Consider the following 22,816-nt stretch of genomic DNA (forward strand, 5'->3'; position numbering starts at 1 on the left):
AGTGGAGGAAAACTGTAATGAGTGGCAGACACAGTTAGTAGGCTTAAATAATAAAGTAGGCTAAATGCAGTTCAAATGTGGTAACCGGACTAAACAGGCGGCATTGCTTTGTTCAGTGGAGGAAAACTGTAATGAGTGGCAGACACAGTTAGTAGGCCCAAATAATAAAGTAGGCTAAATGCAGTTCAAATGTGGTAACAGGATTAAACAGGCGGCATTGCTTTGTTCAGTGGAGGAAAACTGTAATGAGTGGCAGACACAGTTAGTAGGCCCAAATAATAAAGTGGGCTAAATGTCTGCCAAAAAATTGTTCATAAATAAACAGGTGGCATAGCTAGGTACAGGGGTGGGCTCCTCTGCTGAGTAGCAGACAGTGGTAATAGGCGCAAAGTATTAACTGGTCTAAATGGAGGCCAGGGCCCCTGTATATTTTAACTATCATCTATCATTTCAACAAATTTGTATTGGCAGTGCCATTGAAGGATTTAACAGCACAGACTACACAGTGGTGGAGCAGGGAAAGGTAAGTATTGCAAGTGGTAGAGCACTGTACGAGCTGGGGGGAACACTCTCTCGTGGTCGGCGGTACTGGCACAGGGCCCCTCATATTACGATGGTGTGTCTGATGTTGGTTGTGCACCACCACCGTCAGAGACACTTCATTGTACTATGAGGGACCCTGTGCCAGTGCCGTCGCCCAAGAGTGGGCCCACTCACCTGTCCAGGCAGACAGCACTCAGACGGGTGCTTGCGTCAGGTGGTGACCACGGCCCTGTGGGGGAAGTCAGCCCATTTAGGGAGGTATAAAAATGGCCTATGGTGGACATTCAGCAGCTGCAAATGGAGGAATTGGAGCAGTCAGTAAGAGGAGGCCAAAAGCAAGACATTTTTCAGGCAAGCTACGTGTCAGCAGGGGAAGGTGGGGCAAAATAATTTTAAATCTGTGATTGGTTCATCTTAATGAAGGTTAGATCATCAACATTTTGGGTAGCCAGAAGTGTCCTTTTTTTGGTCAGTATAGAACCAGCAACACTGAAGACTCTTTCTGATAGCACACTAGCAGCAGGGAAAGCGAGCTCCTATAATGCATATTCTGCCAATTCAGGCCAGGTGTCTATTTTAGATGCCCAGTAATCAAAGGGGAATGATCTGTGAGGGAGAACATCGATAAGGGAGGAAAAGTAGTTCGTAACCATACTGGACAAATGCTGTCTCCTGTCACTTTGAATCGATGCAGCAGTACCTGTCGTGTCAGCGGTCATTGCGAAATCACTCCACAACCTGGTCATAAAACCCCTCTGTCCAATGCCATTTCGAATTTGTGCACCTCTAACACCTCTGCCATGTTGCCCACTACGGCTCGTGTGAGAACCATCACCGCCGCTGTGTGCTGGGAATGCCTGAACCAAACGGTCTACAAGAGTTGCTTGTTTGGTAGCCAATATTTTCTCAAGGTTCTCATGTGGCATAATATTTTGTAATTTTCCTTTATATCGTGGATCCAGGAGGCAGTAATCGTCATCGGTCATCATTTTGATATTGCGGGGGTCCTTTTTTAGCCAATGTGGGCCAATGTTCCAGGTGTCAATTCACTGCTTGTGCTGGGTTGAGGAGCACTTTCTTGCAAATCAACATCACTTGTGTCCCGCAAAAACCCTGTACCTGACCTTGCAATGCCACCAGTTTCTATTGCCCCCTGAGAAGCATCCTCCTCCCATAAATATTCATCCCCATCATCCTCCTCCTCTTCGTCCGCCACCTCGCCCAGGAGAGTTCCCAGAGCAGACTGTCATCAATGGCTGACTGTCATCAAGGCTTCCCTCCTCCTCGGCTGCAGATGCCTGCTCCTTAATGTGCGTCAAACTTTGCATCAGCAGACGCATTAGTGGGATGCTCATGCTTATGATGGCGTCATCTGCACTTACCAGCCGTGTGCATTCCTCAAAACACTGAAGGACTTGACAGAGGTCTTGTAGCTTTGACCACTGCACACCAGACAACTCCATGTCTGCCATCCAAGTGCCTGCCCGTGTATGTGTATCCTCCCACAAATTAATTACAGCACGCCTCTGTTCGCACAGCCTCTGAACCATGTGCAGTGTGGAGTTCCACCTTGCTGCAACATCGATTATTAGGCGGTGCTGGGGAAGATTCAGCGATCGCTGATGGTTCTGCATACGGCTGGAGTGTACGGAGGACCGGCGGATGTTCGAGCAAAGTCTTCGCACCTTCAGGAGCAGGGCTGGTAACTCCGGATAATTTTTGAGGAAGCACTGTCCCACAGGTTCAAGGTGTGAGCCAGGCAAGGTATGTGTTTCAGTTCTGAAAGGGCTATGGCAGCCATAAAATTCCTTCCGTTATCAGTGACTGCCTTGCCTGCCTCAAGATGTACACTGCCCAGCCATGACAGTGTTTGTTGCTGCAAGTACTCGGCCAGTACTTCCGTGGTGTGTCTGTTGTCGCCAGGGCCGTATTTGCCACTAGGCACTCGAGGGCACGTGCCTAGGGCGGCGACATTGCGGGGGGCGGCACCTGAGCAAGGTTTTTTTTTTGTTTTTTTGTAGCCCCAGGTTACAAGCGACCGACCGCCCCGCCCCCCTCCTCCGAGTCCCACCTGCCCTCCTTGAAGACAATACTCACAACTCACACCGGGCGGATAGGGGGGGGGGGGCGTGGAGAGCAGCTGCACCATCCAGGAAGTGTCTTCTCGCGCTGCAGCTCAGAGGAGGCATGGGGCTAGAGAAGGAGGAGGCTGACGCTCGCATCTTCATGGACGAGTTCAGCCGCTCCTCTGCCCCGATGCTGACGCTGGAGAAATCGCATGACAGTCAGCCGGACCGGGACCCGCACGACTTGAACGGGCACCTGAAGGTGAGTGCTGCGCAGATGTAGCAGAGCCGAGCGGTCCCGGTCTGGCTAACTGGCAAACTCCCCACACGCCATCCAAGTCCTGCTCTGGCACCCCTGTGTATGCCAGGGCTGCAGGCATGGTATATACCTGGTCCTACGGGGGAATATATGAGCCATATGCATGGCTCATATTCCACCCCCCCCACCCCCCCGTATGCATGGCTGATGGGCCATCAGGCATCAGCCATGCATACGGGGGGGTGTAATATGAGCCATGCATACAGGGGGTGGGTGGGTGAATATGAGCCATGCATACAGGGGGGGTGAATATGAGCCATGCGTACAGGGGGGGGGGGTGAATATGAGCCATGCATACAGGGGGGGGGGTGAATATGAGCCATGCATACAGGGGGGGGGTGAATATGAGCCATGCATACAGGGGGGGGTGAATATGAGCCATGCATACAGGGGGGGTGAATATGAGCCATGCATACGGGGGGGGGTGAATATGAGCCATGCATACAGGGGGGGGTGAATATGAGCCATGCATACAGGGGGGGTGAATATGAGCCATGCATACAGGGGGGGGGGTGAATATGAGCCATGCATACAGGGGGGGGTGAATATGAGCCATGCATACAGGGGGTGTGTGAATATGAGCCATACATACAGGGGGGGTGAATATGAGCCATGCATACAGGGGGGGGTGTGAATATGAGCCATGCATACGGGGGGGGGGTGAATATGAGCCATGCATACGGGGGGGGGGGTGAATATGAGCCATGCATACAGGGGGGGTGAATATGAGCCATGCATACAGGGGGGGGGTGAATATGAGCCATGCATACAGGGGGGGGTGAATATGAGCCATGCATACAGGGGGGGGGGTAAATATGAGCCATGCATACAGGGGGGGTGAATATGAGCCATGCATACAGGGGGGGGGTGAATATGAGCCATGCATACAGGGGGGGGGTGAATATGAGCCATGCATTCAGGGGGGGGGGTGAATATGAGCCATGCATACAGGGGGGGTGAATATGAGCCATGCATACAGGGGGGGGGGTGAATATGAGCCATGCATACAGGGGGGGGTGGATATGAGCCATGCATACAGGGGGGGGTGAATATGAGCCATGCATACAGGGAAGGGGGGGTGAATATGAGCCATGCATACAGGGGGGGGTGAATATGAGCCATGCATACAGGGGGGGGTGAATATGAGCCATGCATACAGGGGGGTGTGTGAATATGAGCCATGCATACAGGGTGGGTGAATATGAGCCATGCATACAGGGGGGGGTGAATATGAGCCATGCATACAGGGGGGGGTGAATATGAGCCATGCATACAGGGGGGGGGTGAATATGAGCCATGCATACAGGGGGGGGGTGAATATGAGCCATGCATACAGGGGGGGGGAATATGAGCCATGCATACAGGGGGGGGTGAATATGAGCCATGCATACAGGGGGGGGGTGAATATGAGCCATGCATACAGGGGGGGGGTGAATATGAGCCATGCATACAGGGGGGGGTGAATATGAGCCATGCATACAGGGGGGGGGGTGTGAATATGAGCCATGCATACAGGGGGGAGTGTGAGCCATGCATACAGGGGGGGGAGTGTGAGCCATGCATACAGGAGGGGGGTCATTATACAGTATCATGGAGAACTGTGTGTGGCCATTATACAGTATTGAGCATCATGTGTGGCCGTTATACAGTATGGAGCATCATGTGTGGCCCATGGCAATTATACAATATGGAGCATCATGTGTGGCCGTTATACAGTATGGAGAACTGTGTGTGGCCGTTATACAGTATGGAGCATCATGTGTGGCCGTTACACAGTATTGAGCATCATGTGGGATCATAATACAGTATGGAGCATCATGTGTGGCCATTATACAGTATGGAGCACTGTGTGGCCATATTTTTTCGTTTAATTATTGTATATAAAACATTGTGATCAGCAGTGCTAAATGGCTGTGGTTGGGACGTGGATATGGGTGTGACTAGTTGTGAAATGGGTGTGGTCAGAGGCGTGGCCTAAAATTTGCCGCACACTTTATACCTCCTTCCCTTCTTCAAAAGTTGGGAGGTATAGTACCACATTTGCCAGATCATGGCAAGTGCCGCAGATACCATAGGGAATGAATGAGGCCGACCGCAGTGTTGCCGTAAGTGATCCATTACGTGGCAGATGCAGAAAAACTGCCCCATCTGCTGCAAAAGGCGACTTTCACATCAGCGATTCTTGCCAAAGTCCCTGCCAATAGTGTCATACTCACCGATGGGGGGGGCAGCACTAAAAGTGCCTAGGGCAGCAGAAACTCTAAATACGGCCCTGGTTGTCGCCTAAACACTTCATTTGTACACACAGCCTGCTGACGCTTACCACTAGCTGTTCCATAATGGGACACCTCGTGTGCAACACTGGCAGCTGCGGATGGAGTGGTCGTGCGACTGCACTCTGTGGATGAGCTTTTGCTTCTGGAGGAGGAGGAGGAGGAGGGGTGGCGAACGCCTACAGCCAACTGTTTTCTAGACCGTGGGCTAGGCAGAACTGTCCCACTATGGCTGTCCCCAGTGGACCCTGCATCCACCACATTAACCCAGTGCGCCGTGATGGACACGTAACGTCCCTGGCCATGCCTACTGGTCCATACATCTGTTGTGAGGTGCACCTTTGCACTGACTGATTGCCTCAGTGCATGGACAATGCGGTCTTTGACATGCTGGTGGAGGGCTGGGATGGCTTTTCTCGCAAAGAAGTACCGACTGGGTAGGTCATAGCGTGGTACTGCGTAGGCCATCAGGTCTTTGAAAGCTTTGCTTTCAACCAACCGGTAGGGCATCATCTCTAACGAGATTAGTATAGCAATGTGGGCGTTCAAACCCTGTGTACGCGGATGAGAGGATGAGTACTTTCTTTTCCTAACGAGAATCCCTTGTAGGGTGAGCTGGACTGGAGAGCTGCATATGGTGGAACTAGCGGTGGTGGGGGTGGACATGGTGGATGGAGAGAGGGATGGTGATGGTATTCTTGATGTTGGCCTACATACAGTGTTTCCTACCAATAACCTTGTGATTCCCTGACTGCTTTGGCCTTGCGACGATACCTCCACATTTGCAGCTGGTGGTGTCCTAACTGGTGGGCTTACAGTGAGGGAAGCAATGTAGCATTGCTGACTATCTTCATTCTGAGCAGGCGCACCAACGGTACGGGACGTTTGGTAGTTAGTCCAGGCTTCCAAGTGCATGCTGGTTAAATGTCTAAGCATGCACATTGTATTTTTTTTTTTTTAAATTCGTTTATTAGTTCAGTATAAACAAACAATGCACACATTTGTAATTATCATCAATTATACCACGAAGTACAAATAGTTGTAAAACGACATCATATCAGAAGTTACAAAGGTAATGAAATGTGCATGGTAAATCATCAGTTCCTTATAAGAAAAATATCTATCATACAACTTAACAACTTTAACCACTAACAGTAACAGTAAGTCGCCAAAAGAAAACAGATTTAAATCCCGCTCTACAAGCAATGTCCCCAAAACCACGAGCCCATCCTCCTATATAGATGTCCAGTCAGTGCAGACTATAGAGTATGGCAAGAAGAGTTCCATCTGCCCCATATCTTCTCAAATTTACCTGGACATCCTCTATTTTGATACATTGTTTTTTCATATGGGATAATTGAATTCACCAGATCAATCCAAACTCTAAGGGTCGGGGGGGAGCCACCCATCCATCTTAACGCCAATACCTTCCTTGCCAAAAAGAGCGTCTCTCGGAGAAAGATCCCAGTATAATGATCCCAGATCTCCGTGTCCCACACCCCGAACAAACAGGTTAACGGTTCAAGCGGGACAGGGATCGACAATAACGATGTTAGTAATGTTGTTACTTCCCTCCAATAATGAAGAACTACAGGGCACCTCCAAATCATATGAAGAAAATCAGCATCGGGCCCATGACAACGCAAACAATCTGACGAATGTAAGCGGCCCATTTTAAAGAGTCGCGTCGGGGTTAAATAGGCCTGATATATGATATATAACTGGGTCATTCTATTATTGATTGAAGGGGACACTTTAGTTGAAGACTCAAGAATATCCTCCCATTCCTCTCCCAGTACATCGGGAAGGAATTCCTCCCATTTCCCCTTGACAGAATTGATGACAGACCCATCTCCCATGGATATAAGATATGTATATAGAGAGGATATGAGTCCTTGAGGACCCTGCGATTTAAGGATACCTATTAAAGGCAAAGAAGAGATCGCCCGATCCGTACCTACACTTCGTATGTGTGACTGAAAAGCTGACCTTAGTTGTAAATACCTGAAGAATTGAGACCTAGGGATGTTGTAATTATTTCGTAGTTGTTCAAAGGATACAAAAATCCCCTGGCTATGCACATCGCTCACCGAGAGAACACCATGGGAGACCCAGAAATCAGTGGATGGGTGATTTAGTAATTCAGGTATATAACCATTGTTCCACAGTGGCATCTCGGCTATGACATCCATAAATTTAATAATTCTTTTTAATTGTCTCCATATTAATCTCGCCAGCCTGAGCATAGGTAACAGACGACAGGTACCAACTTTCTCCATCTCTAAAAATCCCAGTGGGCAATCAATCCGGGCAGAATGAATTAAGTGACTCTCAGAATTAGGTAGGGAACTATTAGGCATCCACTTACTTATCGCCTTAGCCTGCCCGGCAAGGTAGTATAAATAGAGGTCTGGTAAAGCCGCCCCACCCCCTTTTTTGGGTCTCTGTAAAATAGATAGTTTGAGTTTGGGTCTGGCCTTTCCCCATATAAAGGATGTGATTAAGGAATTTAATTTTGCGAAAAATGACTTGGGAATTGGTACAGCACTATGCTGAAAGCAATAATTGAGTTTGGGAAGCAGTATCATCTTAATTAAATGAATGCGGCCTGCGACAGAGAGGGGGAGTCTACTCCAGGTTATAAATTTAGACTTGACCAAATCTAGCAGTGGGGAAATATTTTGTTGTAGGTCTAACCGACTGTATTGAGACATATAAATACCCAGATATTTGAAGTTGGAAACCACAGGTAGCGACGTAGGAATCCCGAGACAGGGAGCCGAAGTATGAGATAGAGGCATCAGGGCAAATTTATCCCAATTTATATATAGGCCGGAAAATTTGCTAAATTTATCTATGGTTGCTATCACCTGTGGCAGAGTTTCTTCTATTTTATCCATAAATATTATCATATCATCAGCATATAGGCCAATGGTATCCGTACGATCTGCAATATTTAGTCCTTTAATATCCGTGGAAGATCTTATACGTATTGCTAGAGCCTCTATCGCAAGAGCGAAGAGAGCTGGGGATAGAGGGCATCCCTGTCGGGTTCCCCTGTGTAATGTAAAAGAATCAGAGATGGAATTATTTACGATGACACGCGCCTTGGGATTCCTATACAGTGTGTCAATCCCCCTAATAAATTTCTCTCCAAAACCATATTTCTGCAGACACGCGGACAGGAAAGGCCACTCGAGAGAGTCAAATGCCTTGGCCGTATCCAGCGATGCCAGTGCCCAACTATTGTCCGGCTCTAGAGAGCTGTACTGAATCACCGATTGGACTCGCCTGATATTGATAGAAGTACTTTTCCCGGGCATAAAGCCAGTTTGATCTGGGTGTATAAGGTCCAATATTAGCGTATTTAGTCTAGTGGCCAATATTTTAGTGAAAATTTTGTAATCTACGTTTACTAGTGATATGGGGCGATACGATCCACACTCCAGAGGATCCTTCCCTTCTTTTTTAAGTACAATAATGTTTGCATCATAGAATGTTTCGGGCATCGTCTCTCCATCCCATATACTCCTAAGTACTTTCAATAAAAGTGGTGCCAATTGACCTCGATATTTCTTATACAGCTCAATAGGGAACCCATCAGGTCCAGGGGCTTTCCCGGTGGCCATGTCCACTATAGCTTGCTCAACCTCCTCCAAAGTAAACTCAGCTTCCATAAAGGCTTGCTGAATTGGACTTAATGAAGGGAATGTTATGTCCGATAAATAGTCTACACATTCAGTAACACCCAAACCACTACCAGATTTGTATAAAGATTTATAGTAATCATGAAAACACTGGAGGATCTCCTCAGTAGAGGATACCAATGAACCATCAGGTGCCCGAATCTGCAATACTGTATTGGATGTGTTGTGTTGGCGTACTAAAAAGGCCAATAGTTTACTGGCTTGATTCCCCAATTCGAAATATGATTGACGGGTAAAAAACAATTTACGTTTGGATTTTGTGTCTATATGTTGGGTATATAACCTTTGGGAAGTGAGCCATGCTACCCTGTTGCCACTAGTTTGGTTGGATACATAGGCGGCCTCGGATTCCTTCAACTGTCGCTCCATCTCATCATCCCCTTCCGCCGTTATTCTTTTAATATAAGAAATAGTGGAGGACAGACATCCCCTTAGATATGCTTTTAAGGTATCCCAAAACAGACCAAGATTTGAGGGATCTGGGTGGGTAAGGATGAAACAGTTCAGCTGATCCACCGTTCTATCGCTAGAATCTATTAATTTCAGCCAGAAGGGATTCAATTTCCAGGGTATAAAATTATTTGGTTGACCATATTTAACTTTAAGAATAACTGGACTGTGGTCCGATATCCCCCTATTGCCATGCTCAATACTATCTACCCATAATGCCAAATCACTAGACCCAAATATATAGTCTATACGAGACAGAGACCGCCTAGTTGACGAATGGCAAGTGTAATCCTTTATCCCAGGGTGACGAATTCTCCATAAGTCCAACCATCCGCTACCACCTATAAACAGTGCCAATGGAGAAGAGGATTGAATAGACGGGACCTCCAGACATCCCTTCCCCCAGTCTCAATTTATCCAAGGAACTATCCATGACTAAGTTAAAATCTCCCATACAAATAATACTAGCGTCAGGATAATTTAGGGAGAATCCCATTGCCATACGGAGAACCGATATATTAGCTGGGGGTGGGTTATAGATACACAGTATCACGTATTCCCGCGTGTTAATAAAAGCGTGAACAAAAACAAAGCGACCTTCGGGATCTCGTCTTGCCTCCCTGGCCTCCCATCTAACATTTCTATGGATTAGCAAAGAAACCCCTCTTGAGTAGCTGGTGTGAAATGCATGAATGGACCACTGCACCCATGGCTTTTGCGTACACTTAGCTGTGTCCCTGGTCAGATGTGTCTCCACAAGTGCTACAACATGGGGGTGATATCGCTTAATTTGTGAAAATACCTTGATCTTTTTACGGGGAGTCTTAATTCCCCGCACATTCCAAGTCATACACACAATCTCAGACCCCATAGCTACACTTGAGAAAAGGAATATTATACACCATAGCTCGTGTAGAGATCAGGGACACCATGCAGAGCACAGAATCATCAATGGCGACTATTAAACACATCAAAAAGTCAAAACTGGTATAAAAACCCAAGTAAAATAAAACTTGAACAGTAGAGGAGTTTAATCTGTCACTCCTACAGTCAATCAGAAAAGGGGATACCCTCACTGAAATCAGCGTTCGGTATTGTTGGTAAGCTCAACACCTTGTACGGAGAGCTCCATTTTGTATTGCCATTGGATAACAGAAATTGCTCAGGAGTCCGGCACATTAGACACCTTGTATGTACGTAACCATTCGGTTACCTCCGCCGGATCTGTAAAAAACAGGGAAGAGCCCTCATGGATAACACGGAGCCGAGCCGGGTAGAGCATGGAATAGAGGATGTTTTTATCCCTTAGCCGCTTCTTAACTTCCACAAATCGAACTCGCTGCTTTTGGAGCTCCATAGAGAAATCCGGAAAAATTGATATAGTGGCGTTATTGAATTTAATAGGGCCCTTCTGCCTCGCCAGGCGGAGTATCGCATCTCTGTCTCTGCAGTTGAGAAGACGCGCCAAGAAAGGCCGGGGTGGGGCTCCAGCGGGGAGAGGCCTCGTTGGTACTCTATGGGCCCTCTCCACAGAAAACGTTGAGGAGAACCCATCTCCCAGGGAGGTTTTCAGCCAGTCTTCTAGAAATTGTTCAGGCTGCTGGCCCTCCGTGCGCTCCGGCAGGCCAATTATTCGAATGTTATTACGGCGCAGTCTATTTTCCAAATCATCTGCCTTTTGTTTCCATGCGTTCACGGACCCGGTGGCCTTTGATAACTTGGCTTCCATAGGGGAAATGGTGTCCTCTATCTGAGACACTCTTGTTTCAACCTCCGAGATGCGCCCTCTCATAGCCTGCATGTCATGTCGCAAGCGACCAACTTCAGTATGTACGTCCTCTATTTTCTCAGTAAGAGAGGATCTTGTGAGGGAAATGGCCTGCATCAGTTGCTCAGACGCTTGTTTGAGAGTTAGTTCGTCCTGCTCTCCCTCCTCATTACTGCCAGGTGACCAGTTTTTCCGTTGGTGCTGCGTGGAATTATTTCTGAGAGTGCGCACATTATCAGGGGTGCTTTCTCTGGAATATTTCTTTAATTTCTCGGCAGCCCCCGCTCCTTTAGAGTGTTGCATGGCGGTTAGCAGAAGGACCCCTCAGAAGGATCACGCAGTTATAGTTATAGCTAGTCTATTCTCCAGTAGCCGATCTGGTAAAGTTAAATTCAGGGTTAGATCCTAGGGAGATCACCAGTCAAATAAGAGAATTATCAAATATTCACAGAAGCAGCAGCTCAGGGTTCACCCAGGCACTATGCCCCAAAGTAGCCCATAGCCTCCATAGGCAGCACAGCAGGGAGGAAGGGGTCAATCCCCCTAGAGTCCACGGTACAGAAGGCAAAATTAAACACTGGAGTAGATCCCAGAGAGATCACCAATCAGACAATGGGATCAGCAGATATTCACAGGAGCAGCAGCCCAGGATCCACCTAGGCACTGTGCCCCAGAGCAGCCCACAGCTTCCACAGGCAGAGCAGCAGGGAGGAAGGGGTTAATCCCTTCAAAGTTTGTGGTACAGACAGGAGTTTTTCACATAAGGGGGGTGCAGGGCCCAATCTTCCAGGGCATCAGACCGCACTACCCCTTTATTATTTCAATAATGTAATCACCTCCTGTGTTATACTGCGATCTTGCTGTATAGCGCCGCTCTCCTCGCTGCTGGAGAATGCGCTGCAGTGATGGCTGCCGTCTCCCTAGGCGCCGCCGGCCACCCCAGACCCAGCACCTGTAGTTCAGCGTTCCACAGCGCTCCCACTCTGTATCGGTATCTGCCGCTGTCCGCTGCCTCCAGAGGGAACGCTCCGCCGCTTGCAGGGGGAATGCACCCGGCTCCGATAACCGCCGGCACCTCGTCCTGCCTGCTGGCACACGCGTCCAAGATGGCCACCGCAGCCCAGGGGCTTTTTACCGCCCGTCCAGGCCGCTTCACCGCCCGACGTCTCAGGGCTCCAGAACCGCTATTTCTGGGGATCGCCGGTCTCCTGAGGTCCCAAGAGCACCGTTCCAGCCGGTGCAATCGGTGAGTCAGGGGGTTTTATGGCAGAATTATGTTCAGGATGGCCGGAGCTCTCACGAAGTGTGTCCTCTCTCTTGGTTTACATAGCCACGCCCCATGCACATTGTATTTAAATTTTGAAGATTCTTCCCTCTGCTAAAGGTCTTTGAGCATTTCTTACAGATAACTTTTGACTGATCATTCGGATCTTGGTTAAAAAATTGCCACACTACACTCTTCCTACTATGGAATACCTTTTCAGGCACTGCACGCTGTGCTACTTTCACCGGTGGGCCATGCTGTCCTAAAACTGTTTTTGTTTTTGACAAACGTTTTTGGCCTGATACGGGCCTGCCAGATGACAGCTGTTGCGATGTAGATGGCTGCTGCGGATCATCCTCCTCCGCTTATGAGCTACTGGCAGCGGCACCCTCTTCCCCCAATGGCTGACAATCTGGGTCAACAACTGGGTCATCTATTACCTCCTCTTCAATGTCATGTGCACCTTCCTCTGTGTCACCGTGTAAGGTGCTATAACATTCGGGACGGGGCACCATAGTCTCATCAGGGTCAGATTCTGGCTCAGTACACTGCGAGGGCAATGTAGTGATCTGAGTTAATGGAACAGCATAATAATCTAGCTGTGGCTGTGCATCAGTGCACTCCATGTCCGATTCATCTTGTAATGGGCAGTTAACAATTTCCCTTTTTAACCCAGGCACGGTATGTGTAAAGAGCTCCATGGAGTAACCTGTAGTGTCACCTGACGCATCCTTCACTTTTGGTTTGGGTGAAGGACACAAGGAAACGTCTTGTTCCTGCCCGGGAGCATCCACTGACGACTCGCTGCTTTTATATTTGGAACTTTCTGAAGAGGAGGCGAAAGAGCTAGAGGCTGAGTCAGCAAGGAAAGCCAAAACTTTTTCCTGCTGCTCCGGCTTTAAAAACTGTTTTCCTACTCCCAGATAAGGGAGCCTTCGAGGCCTTGTGTAGCCAGACGATGACGCTGGCTCAACACCTCCAGCCTTAGGTGCTGTTGTGCTTTTGCTACTACCACCAGATGCACCACCACCACCATCAGTACCAGTTGGCAACCACCACCCACGGGCTCTTCCACCAGACTTCCTCATTTTTTGGAAAATTTAACCAAAATAACAACCGTTATATGATACTGTAAAACAAGGTAGAAGGTGTATATAAACTTGTTGAGAATTTAAATCTCCCTTTTTTGGGGGGGAGACTGAACGAAAACTCAGGCCCTGTGCATAAAACAACACAATGTAAGTGGCAGAAAGTGGCTGGCTGATATACGACAAACTAACAGGACTGAAGTATATCCACTTTGTGAGAATTTGAATCTCACTTTTTTTTTGGGAGACTGAACCAAAACTCAGGCCCAGTGTATTAAACAACACAATGTAAGTGGCAGAAAGTGGCTGGAAGATATATGAAAAAATACAAGGACTGTAGTACAATTTCAATGTCCCTACAATGATCTCAGGACAAGTATGGCAGTAATAAAAAGGACTGCTGCACACAAAAGAGTGGACAAATAAACAAGATATCTGTGCAGAAAGGAGCAACAGGATTTTTGCTTTTAAAAAAGCAGTTGGTTTGCACAGCAGCGTGCAAACAGCAATGCAGCTATCAGGGAGTCTTATAAGGCAGCCTAATAAGCTACAGAGCTGATGCACAAAAATATAGCTCCACTGTCCCTGCAAAAAAAAGGTGGTGTTGGACAGTGGAAATCGCTACAGCACAAGCAGTTTGGGGGTTAATCTTCCCTCCCTAACTATATCCCTTCTTCTGATGAAGCTGCAGCAACCTCTCCCTATGCTAAGATCTGCAGAAGATAGATGGCGGTCGGCGTGCACACCCCTTTATGGCCCCTGTGATGCCGCAGAAAGCAAGCCAATCACTGTCATGCCCTTCTCTAAGATGGTGGGGACCGAGACCTATGTCATCACGCTGCCCCCACTCTGCATCCTCCTATATTGGCTGAAAAATGGTGCTGAAAGCGTCATATGAAACATGACTTTTGCGCGCAGATCGGCGACCTCATGGCCGATCCACATTAGGATCGGGTAGGGTTTCATGAAACCCGACTTTGCCGAAAGTCAGCAATTTTTTAATTTGTCCAATCCGTTTCACTCAACCCTAATTCTCTCGGATGTCCTGGGACATTGCCTCCATCTTTGGAAGAGATAACGGATAGACTCGACCCAGGGGAGGCTCTGCACCAGGCAAGAGGTCAATAGGACAGTCATAGGGGAGGTGAGGTGGAAGGGTCTCCGCAGCCCTTTTGGAGAACACGTCCGCATAGGGCCAATAGTGCTTGGGGAGAGAGGAAAGATCTGCGGGTACCTCAGTTGTGGAAACCTGAACGCACTCCCTCTGACATCTACCCTCACAGGATTTACTCCATCCCAGAATTCTCTCAGAGGACCACTCTATATGAGGAGAGTGGTAGCATAGCCATGGTATCCCCAACAGGCCCTCATCAATTCCCTTGGGAATGACTAGTAGGAAAATAATCTCCTGATGAGATGGAGACATGGAAAGAGTGAGTGGAATGGTTTGGTGTGTAATCTGTGAGGGTAGTGTCTACCCATTTACCACTCGAACGGTCACAGGTTTGGCGAGCATCACCAGGGGTATTGTGTGTCGTTGGGCGATAGCAGATGACATGAAATTGCCCTTTGCCCCGAGTCAACGCAAAGCTCTACCTTAAGAGTGGATGGGCCTATGGTAATTGTCTCCTTGAAGGACAATTTGGAGGTAAACGTCGCCGTGTCTAGTGTACCTCCTTCGAATACCACTAGACGCTGATGTTTTCCCGACCGCTGAGAACACCTGGAGGCAAGGTGTCCTGACAGCTGGCAAACATGACAGACCTTAAGTGCACAAGCGGTCCGGGATTTAGATCCCGCTCGTGACACCTCCATGGCCTCATGAGACTCGGACGCCTGGACCGGAGATTCCAGAGGTTTGGCGAAGGTGGGAGCCAGCCAAAACCTCTGCCTACACTGGGCTCGCGCCAACCTTCGCTCGTTAAAACGAAGGTCGATGCGAGTTGATACTAGTGGCCAAAGCGTCCTTCACATGGTCAGCCAGCCCCCTCCGAAATACCGGGATGAGGGCTTTATCTGGCCACTCCAGCTCGGATGCTAAAGTTCGGAAGTGGACGGCAAAATGGCTGACAATGGACGAACCCTGAGTCAATGGCAGCAGTTGTAGGGCCGTATCATGGGTGACTCGAGGTCCTAAAAAGACCTGTTACCTGTTCCAGAGTGCTCAAAAACCAAGGAGCACTCTTCACCACATGATCGTCGCGCTCCCACAGCGGCGTAGCCCACTCCAACGCCCTGTCCGACAAAAGAGAAATAATGAATCCCACCTTTGCCCGCTCTGTGGGAAAACATGCAGCCAGGAGCTCAAGGTGTATACCGCACTGGCTCACGAAACCCCTACATGATTTACTGTCACCAGAATATTTCTCTGGCAGCGGGAGGTGGGATAAGGTTGGAACAGGGGTTTCAGTGGTTAAAGTTGCTGCAGCCACGCTAACAGGCTGAACAGTTATTGCGGTAACATCCACAACTGAGGTTGCACGCTCGAGAGCTGTCAACCTGCCCTCCAGCTGCTGGATGTACCACTGCAATCGCTGTTTGTCCACCACTACTTAGCTAAACCCTGGCGCTAGTATACTGCTAGGGCTAGCGGAACGCACCGAATATAGATAGGTAGCTACAAGGTGCGTTCGCAGCCCGGTGTCCACCGTGCAGAGATATCTGCTGCTAAGTAACGGCGGATAAACTCTGAGCTCAAACATGGGTTAAGCTTCACCCTGTGTGAACTGGAAGCGATCTCTGTAGCCTCACAGAGTCGCGCTGTACACAAAATTATTACCCTAACTAGGGTTGTGCTTCTCCGGAACTCTACTGTGCTAACCACACACATGAAGGAACCAGATGCTAAGCTAAGCGACTAATTGCCCCCACTGATGCTAGCTGCCTGCCTGAGTGTACAGTCCCAAAGCTACAGCCTCACACCACATATGAATAGAGTAGTATAGTATCCACTGGCCTAAGCCAAACACATTTGATTCTAGCGCATGGCTGTGCAGCCATGTGAATCTTTTATAGTTGCAGCTCTTCAGGACCTTCCTGGTGGACCAATAGGAGCTGCTACAGGGCCTGAGCGTGTGACCCCCGACCTCCAATGAGAGGTCCTCCCGTGGGCATGCTCAGTGCATGAAAAGCAGTACTTAGTCCCAGAAAAAGCCTGCTCACCGCCGACTAGTGCTGGCTACAAAGACAGAGCCTGGAAAGGCAGCAGTAACCATTCGGACAGTATCAGGCTGAGCCAGACACTGGGACCGACGTCTCAGCTGAGCAGGTTCCACTGCAGCTGGAGGAGAATGGGAGACCGCAGCAGACATTGTTTGAGATTCCACCTGTGCAGCGGCGGAAACGTGAATTTATTAAACCAACCAGGGAAAGCAAGATACATTTCAATGTTTTGGCCCATCTGGCCACATTTGGAGGCTTTATTCCAGTTTTACTAAAGCGCTGACAGAAAACCCAGCAGATATGTTTGATAAAGACCAGCTGAGACAAAATGTTGTAATTTATTCTTGCTTAACATGGGTCGGTTTTAAAAATTCAAGTTTATTACTATTCTCCTTTCTTTGTGCCAAAGGTACTTTTTTAATTGGAATCAGAGCACAAGAGAGTTACTTATTTAAAGTGAACCTGTCAGCAGGATTTTGCTAAGTAAACTACAGGCAGTGTCAGGTTGGCAGTGTTAAACTGATTTAAATGATACATTGGGTGAAGAAATCAATCTTGCAGTTCTTGTGTAATGAGAGTTAGAAGTTTTCAGCTAATTATATGCCCATGGTCTGGGGGGGGGGACTGTAGGCAGAGTCTTATCTTCCTGCTCTAAGCCATAGAAATCAAGGAAAGATCTGCCCACCGGCCACCCCAATGTACAGACTTGTTCCTCATCATAAAGAAAGAGAAAGACAGACTGTTTGCGCTTTGGGGCAGCCTGTAGTCAGGTCTTTCCTTGGTTGCTATGGCCTTCCTTATCAAGAAGATAAGACTCTGCATCCAGTCCCTCCCTGAAACAAAGGCATATCATTAAAGGTACCTTCGCACTAAGCGACGCTGCAGCGATACAGACAACGATGCCGATCGCTGCAGCGTCGCTGTTTAGTCGTTGTGTGGTCGCTGGAGAGCTGTCACACAGACGGCTCTCCAGCGACCAACGATGCCGAAGTCCCCTGGTAACCAGGGTAAACATCGGGTTACTAAGCGCAGGGCCACGCTTAGTAACCCGAAGTTTACCCTGGTTACCATTGTAATATTTAACAAAAAAACACATACTCACATTCCGGTGCCCAGCGTCCGCTTCCCTGCACTCCTCCTGCATCCTGTGTCAGCGCCGAACAGCTCCGGCATCTCCCACAGAGCAGAGCGGTGACGTCACCGCTCTGCTTTACGGCCAGCACTTACGCAGGATGCAGGAGGAGTGCAGGGAAGCGGACGCTGGGCACCGGAATGTGAGTGTTTTTTTTTTTACTTTTACAATGGTAACCAGGGTAAACATCGGGTTACCAGTGAAGACATCGCTGGATCGGCGTCACACACACCGATTCAGCGATGTCAGTGGGAGATCCAGCGACAAAATAAAATTCTGGACTTTCAGCAACGACCAGCGATCTCACAGCAGGATCCTGATCGCTGCTGCGTGTCAAACACAATGATATCGCTATCCAGGACGCTGCAACGTCACGGATCGCTATCGTTATCGTTGTAAAGTCGCTTAGTGTGAAGGTACCTTAAGGTCACTGCGATGCTGCAGTGATATAGACAACGAGCCGATCGCTGCAGCGTCGCTGTTTAGGTTGCTGGGGAGCTGTCACACAGACATCTCTCTCTCGCGACCAACGATCAGGGGAACGACTTCGGCATCATTGAAACTGTCTTCAACAATGCCGAAGTCCCCCTGCAGCACCTGGGTAACCAGGGTAAATATCGGGTTACTAAGCGCAGGGCCGCGCTTAGTAACCCGATATTTACCCTGGTTACCATTGTAAAAGTAAAAAAAACAGTACATACTCACCTTCTGATGTCTGTCACGTCCCCCGGCGTCCACAGGGTTACGCGCTGCTGCTCAGAGCTTCCTGCACTGAATGTGTCAGCGCCGGCAGTAGCAGAGCACAGCGGTGACGTCACCGCTGTGCTCTGCTTTATGGCCGGCGCTGACACATTCAGTGCAGGAAGCCCTGAGCAGCAGCGCGTAACCCTGTGGACGCCGGGGGACGTGACAGACATCAGAAGGTGAGTATGTACTGTTTTTTTTTTACTTTTACAATGGTAACCAGGGTAAATATCGGGTTACTAAGCGCGGCCCTGCGCTTAGTAACCCGATATTTACCCTGGTTACCCAGGTGCTGCAGGGGGACTTCGGCATTGTTGAAGACAGTTTCTATGATGCCGAAGTCGTTCCCCTGATCGTTGGTCGCTGGAGAGAGCTGTCTGTGTGACAGCTCCCCAGCAACCTAAACAGCGACGCTGCAGCGATCGGCTCGTTGTCTATATCGCTGCAGCATCGCAGTGACCTTAAGGTACCTTCAATGGTAACCAGGGTAAATATCGGGTTACTAAGCGCAGCCCTGCACTTAGTAACCCGATGTTTACCCTGGTTACAAGTCACACACGCCGATACAGCGATGACAGCGGGTGATCAAGCGAAGAAATAAAGTTCTGGACTTCTAGCTCTGACCAGCGATATCACAGCGGGATCCAGATCGCTGCTGCGTGTCAAACACAACTAGATCGCTATCCAGGACGCTGAAACGTCACGGATCGTCGTCGTTCTCGCTGCAAAGTCGCTTAGTGTGAAGGTACCTTTACTGAAAATTTTCAACACTGATTACACAAGAACTACAAGATGGATTTCTTCACCCCAGGAATCATTTTAGTCAATTTAACACTGTCAACCTAATCTTTACAAGCTAATATATCCACAATAGAGAGGAGATGTTAAATAATAAAAACTAAGTGTTATCCAGCTCTATAGCCCCTATGGTATTTTGTGATGTGGCCAGTTTAATCTCTTAGAGACAAGGCCAAATTTTCCAATTGGACATGTGTCACTTTGTGTGGCAATAACACTGTAATGTTTCAACATATACAAGTGATTTTGAGATTATTTTTTCAGGACACATTATTATTTTTAGTGGTAAACTAACTGTACATTCTGTGTGGTATCCTGATTAAGGAGCCTTGTTGCTCCGAAACGCATTCAATAAAGCCACTCTTTCATTGAATTACCTATTTTTGGATTTTCTAACTGTTAAACGGCGCACAGAAGAATCTACTCTTTCATCCCATTTTTTTCACTTTGGTTGGTCACAAGGAGACTGGTGGATCTGCAGCAGCTTACATTACTATGAGCCTGTGTAAGGGTATGTGCACACGTTGCGGATTTCTTGCAGAAATTTCCTGAAGAAAACCGGAAATTTTCTGCAAGAAATCCGCATTTTTTTTTTTGCGTTTTTTTCCCGTTTTTTTAGCATTCTGCAAGCGTAATTAGCTTGCAGAATGCTAAGTTTTCCAAGCGATCTGTAGCATCGCTTGGAAAACTGACTGACAGGTTGGTCACACTTGTCAAACATAGTGTTTGACAAGTGTGACCATCTTTTTACTATAGATGCAGCTTATGCAGCATCTATAGTAAAAGATAGAATGTTTAAAAATAATTAAAAAAATAAAAAAATGGTTATACTCACCCGCAGACAGCTGATATCCTCACCGGCGTCCGTTCCGTATAGATGGTGTGTGCGCGCAGGACCTTCCATGACGTCGCGGTCACATGACCGGTCTCGACCAATCACAGGACGGTCACAGGACCGTGACGTCATCGCAGGTCCTTCACCGCACACCAGCTACAGGAACCGAAGCGGCAGCATGCAGCTGAGAGGCGGGAAGACATCGAGGGTGAGTATATCGCTATTTTTTATTTTAATTCTTTATTTTTGAGCAATTATATGGTGCCCAGTGCGTGGAGGAGAGTCTCCTCTCCTCCACCCTGGGTACCAACCGCACATAATCTGCTTACTTCCCGCATGGTGTGCACAGCCCCGTGCGGGAAGTAAGCAGATCAATGGACTCCTAGGTGTGCGGAATCCCCGCAATTCCGCATTTTTAATGAACATGTTGCTTTTTTTTCCGCGATGCGATTTTTTCGCGGAAAAAATCGCAACATTTGCACAAAAAATGCGGAATACACTGTAAATAATAGGAGGCATATGTTAGCGTTTTTTTCGCGTTTTTATCACGTTTTTATAGCGAAAAAACGCGAAAAAAACGCTAAAAATCCTGAACGTGTGCACATGGCCTAAGGGCTTGATCTGGTGTGTAAATTTGAATAGAATTTATCTCCTTATACCCAGATAAGACCCTATTGTGCTTCCAGTTTTTTACTGACCTATTGCATATTGGGATAGGATCTTGGAGATGGCAATACCCCTTTAACTAAACAGAGTAAAAGATGTAGATCACAGGAATCAGGTCAAGCAGTGCTTATAACTGGCAACTAGAAGTGGAAAGTCAAAGTATTAAATTGTGTAGGCACAACCAAGGGCTCAAAGAAGAGAGATTGGTAGATAACAGTTAGGAGGTAACCCCCAAGCTCCATTGGAAAGGCACCACAAGTCAGAGAATAGCAACCAAAACGGCTGCACTGTTACCCAGTGGTACGTGTCATAAAGTTTCACAAAGCCTGCTGACTGAAGCAGAAACTTAGGGAGCGAACATCGAAGTGGATACAACAATAACCTCTCCTGACCTGTTAAGAGGGGCCTCAAGGATCAGATCAGACTTAATAGGAAATCTCTTGATCAGGTTGTCATCGTTCATGCAACTAGCTGACACCCAAGATCTTTCCTCTGGCTCATAACCAGGGTTGAGCTAAACGGATCGTTCATTTTCAAAAGTCGCTGAAACCCGACTCCAGCATGGGATCGGCCACGTGGTCGGCGATCTTTGCGCCAAAATCGCATTTTGTATGACGCCTTCCCCGCCATTTTTTCAGCCAATTAAGGAGTGTGGGCAGCGTGATGACATAGGTTCCGGCCTGGTTCCTGCGGCATCATAGAGCCATATTACCGTTTGGGCTGCAGTGATTTCCGCAGTCAAACACAACATATGCTTTGCACGAAGGGGGGGGGGGGGGAGAGAGAGAGAGAGAAAAATAATCCACATTGACTCGCATTGGGTTTCGTGTTCCGGTCCGGAACCCGACTTTACAGCAGAATCGGCCGATTACACGCGATCCGACTTTCGAGAAGGTCGGGTTTCACAAAACCCAACTCGATCCTAAAAAAGCAAAAGTCGCTCAACCCTACTCATAACCCTTCCAACGTACAAGATACAAAAGTGAGATTACAGAAAAACTAAGGTTTTAATGAACTCTTGCGATTGATTATTGTAGCAAACCTTGCTAAAAGCAAATTTTCCAAATTACTTCTGCATCTCTTACAATTGTCCAACAGTAATCTGCAAGCATTGATGATTCCATTTTGCCTGCTATCTTTTCATCACAGCTCCAATATCTTGGTGAAATCCCTCACCGTGCTCATCGCTCACAGCTCCACAGTTTGGAGGAAAAAATCTAAATGCAAATGTAAAAAATGAATCTTTAGGGATGTTACAGCCAAGATGCTTATATTAATCTTACAAAAAAAGAGTCAAAACAAGGCAATATAATATATCTTTGATAATGACTAAAAAACATATATTGCACAACAGAAAATATAAAAGAAATATGAAATAAAATGAGAGGGATGGATGAGCTAGATTATACAAATATATTGATATACAGTGGGTACGGAAAGTATTTAGACTCCTTTATATTTTTCACTCTTTGTTTCACTGCAGCAATTTGGAAAATTCAAAAAAAGTTCATTTTTTTCTCATTAATGTACACTCTGCACCCCATTTTGACTGAAAAAAAAACAGAAATGTAGTCATTTTTGCAAATGTATTAAAAAAGAAAAACTGAAATATCACATGGTCATAAGTATTCAGACCCTTTGCTCAGTATTGAGTAGAAGCCCCCTTTTGAGTTGGTACAGCCATGAGTCTTCTTTGAAATGATGCAACAATGTTTTTCACACCTGGATTTGGGGATCCTCTACCATTCTTCCTTGCAGATCCTCTCCAGTTCCGTCAGGTTGGATGGTGAACGTTTGTGGACAGCCATTTACAGGTCTCTCCAGAGATACTCAATTGGGTTTAGGTCAGGACTTTGGCTGGGCCAGTCAAGAATGGTCTCAGAGTTGTTCTGAAGCCACTCCCTTGTTATTTTAGCTGTTTGCTTAGGGTCATTGTCTTGTTAGAAGGTGAACATTCAGCCAAGTCTGAGGTCCAGAGCACTCTGGAGGATGTTTTCATCC

This window comes from Ranitomeya variabilis, chromosome 4 (genome assembly GCF_051348905.1).
Source record: "Ranitomeya variabilis isolate aRanVar5 chromosome 4, aRanVar5.hap1, whole genome shotgun sequence".
Lineage (NCBI taxonomy): Eukaryota > Metazoa > Chordata > Amphibia > Anura > Dendrobatidae > Ranitomeya > Ranitomeya variabilis.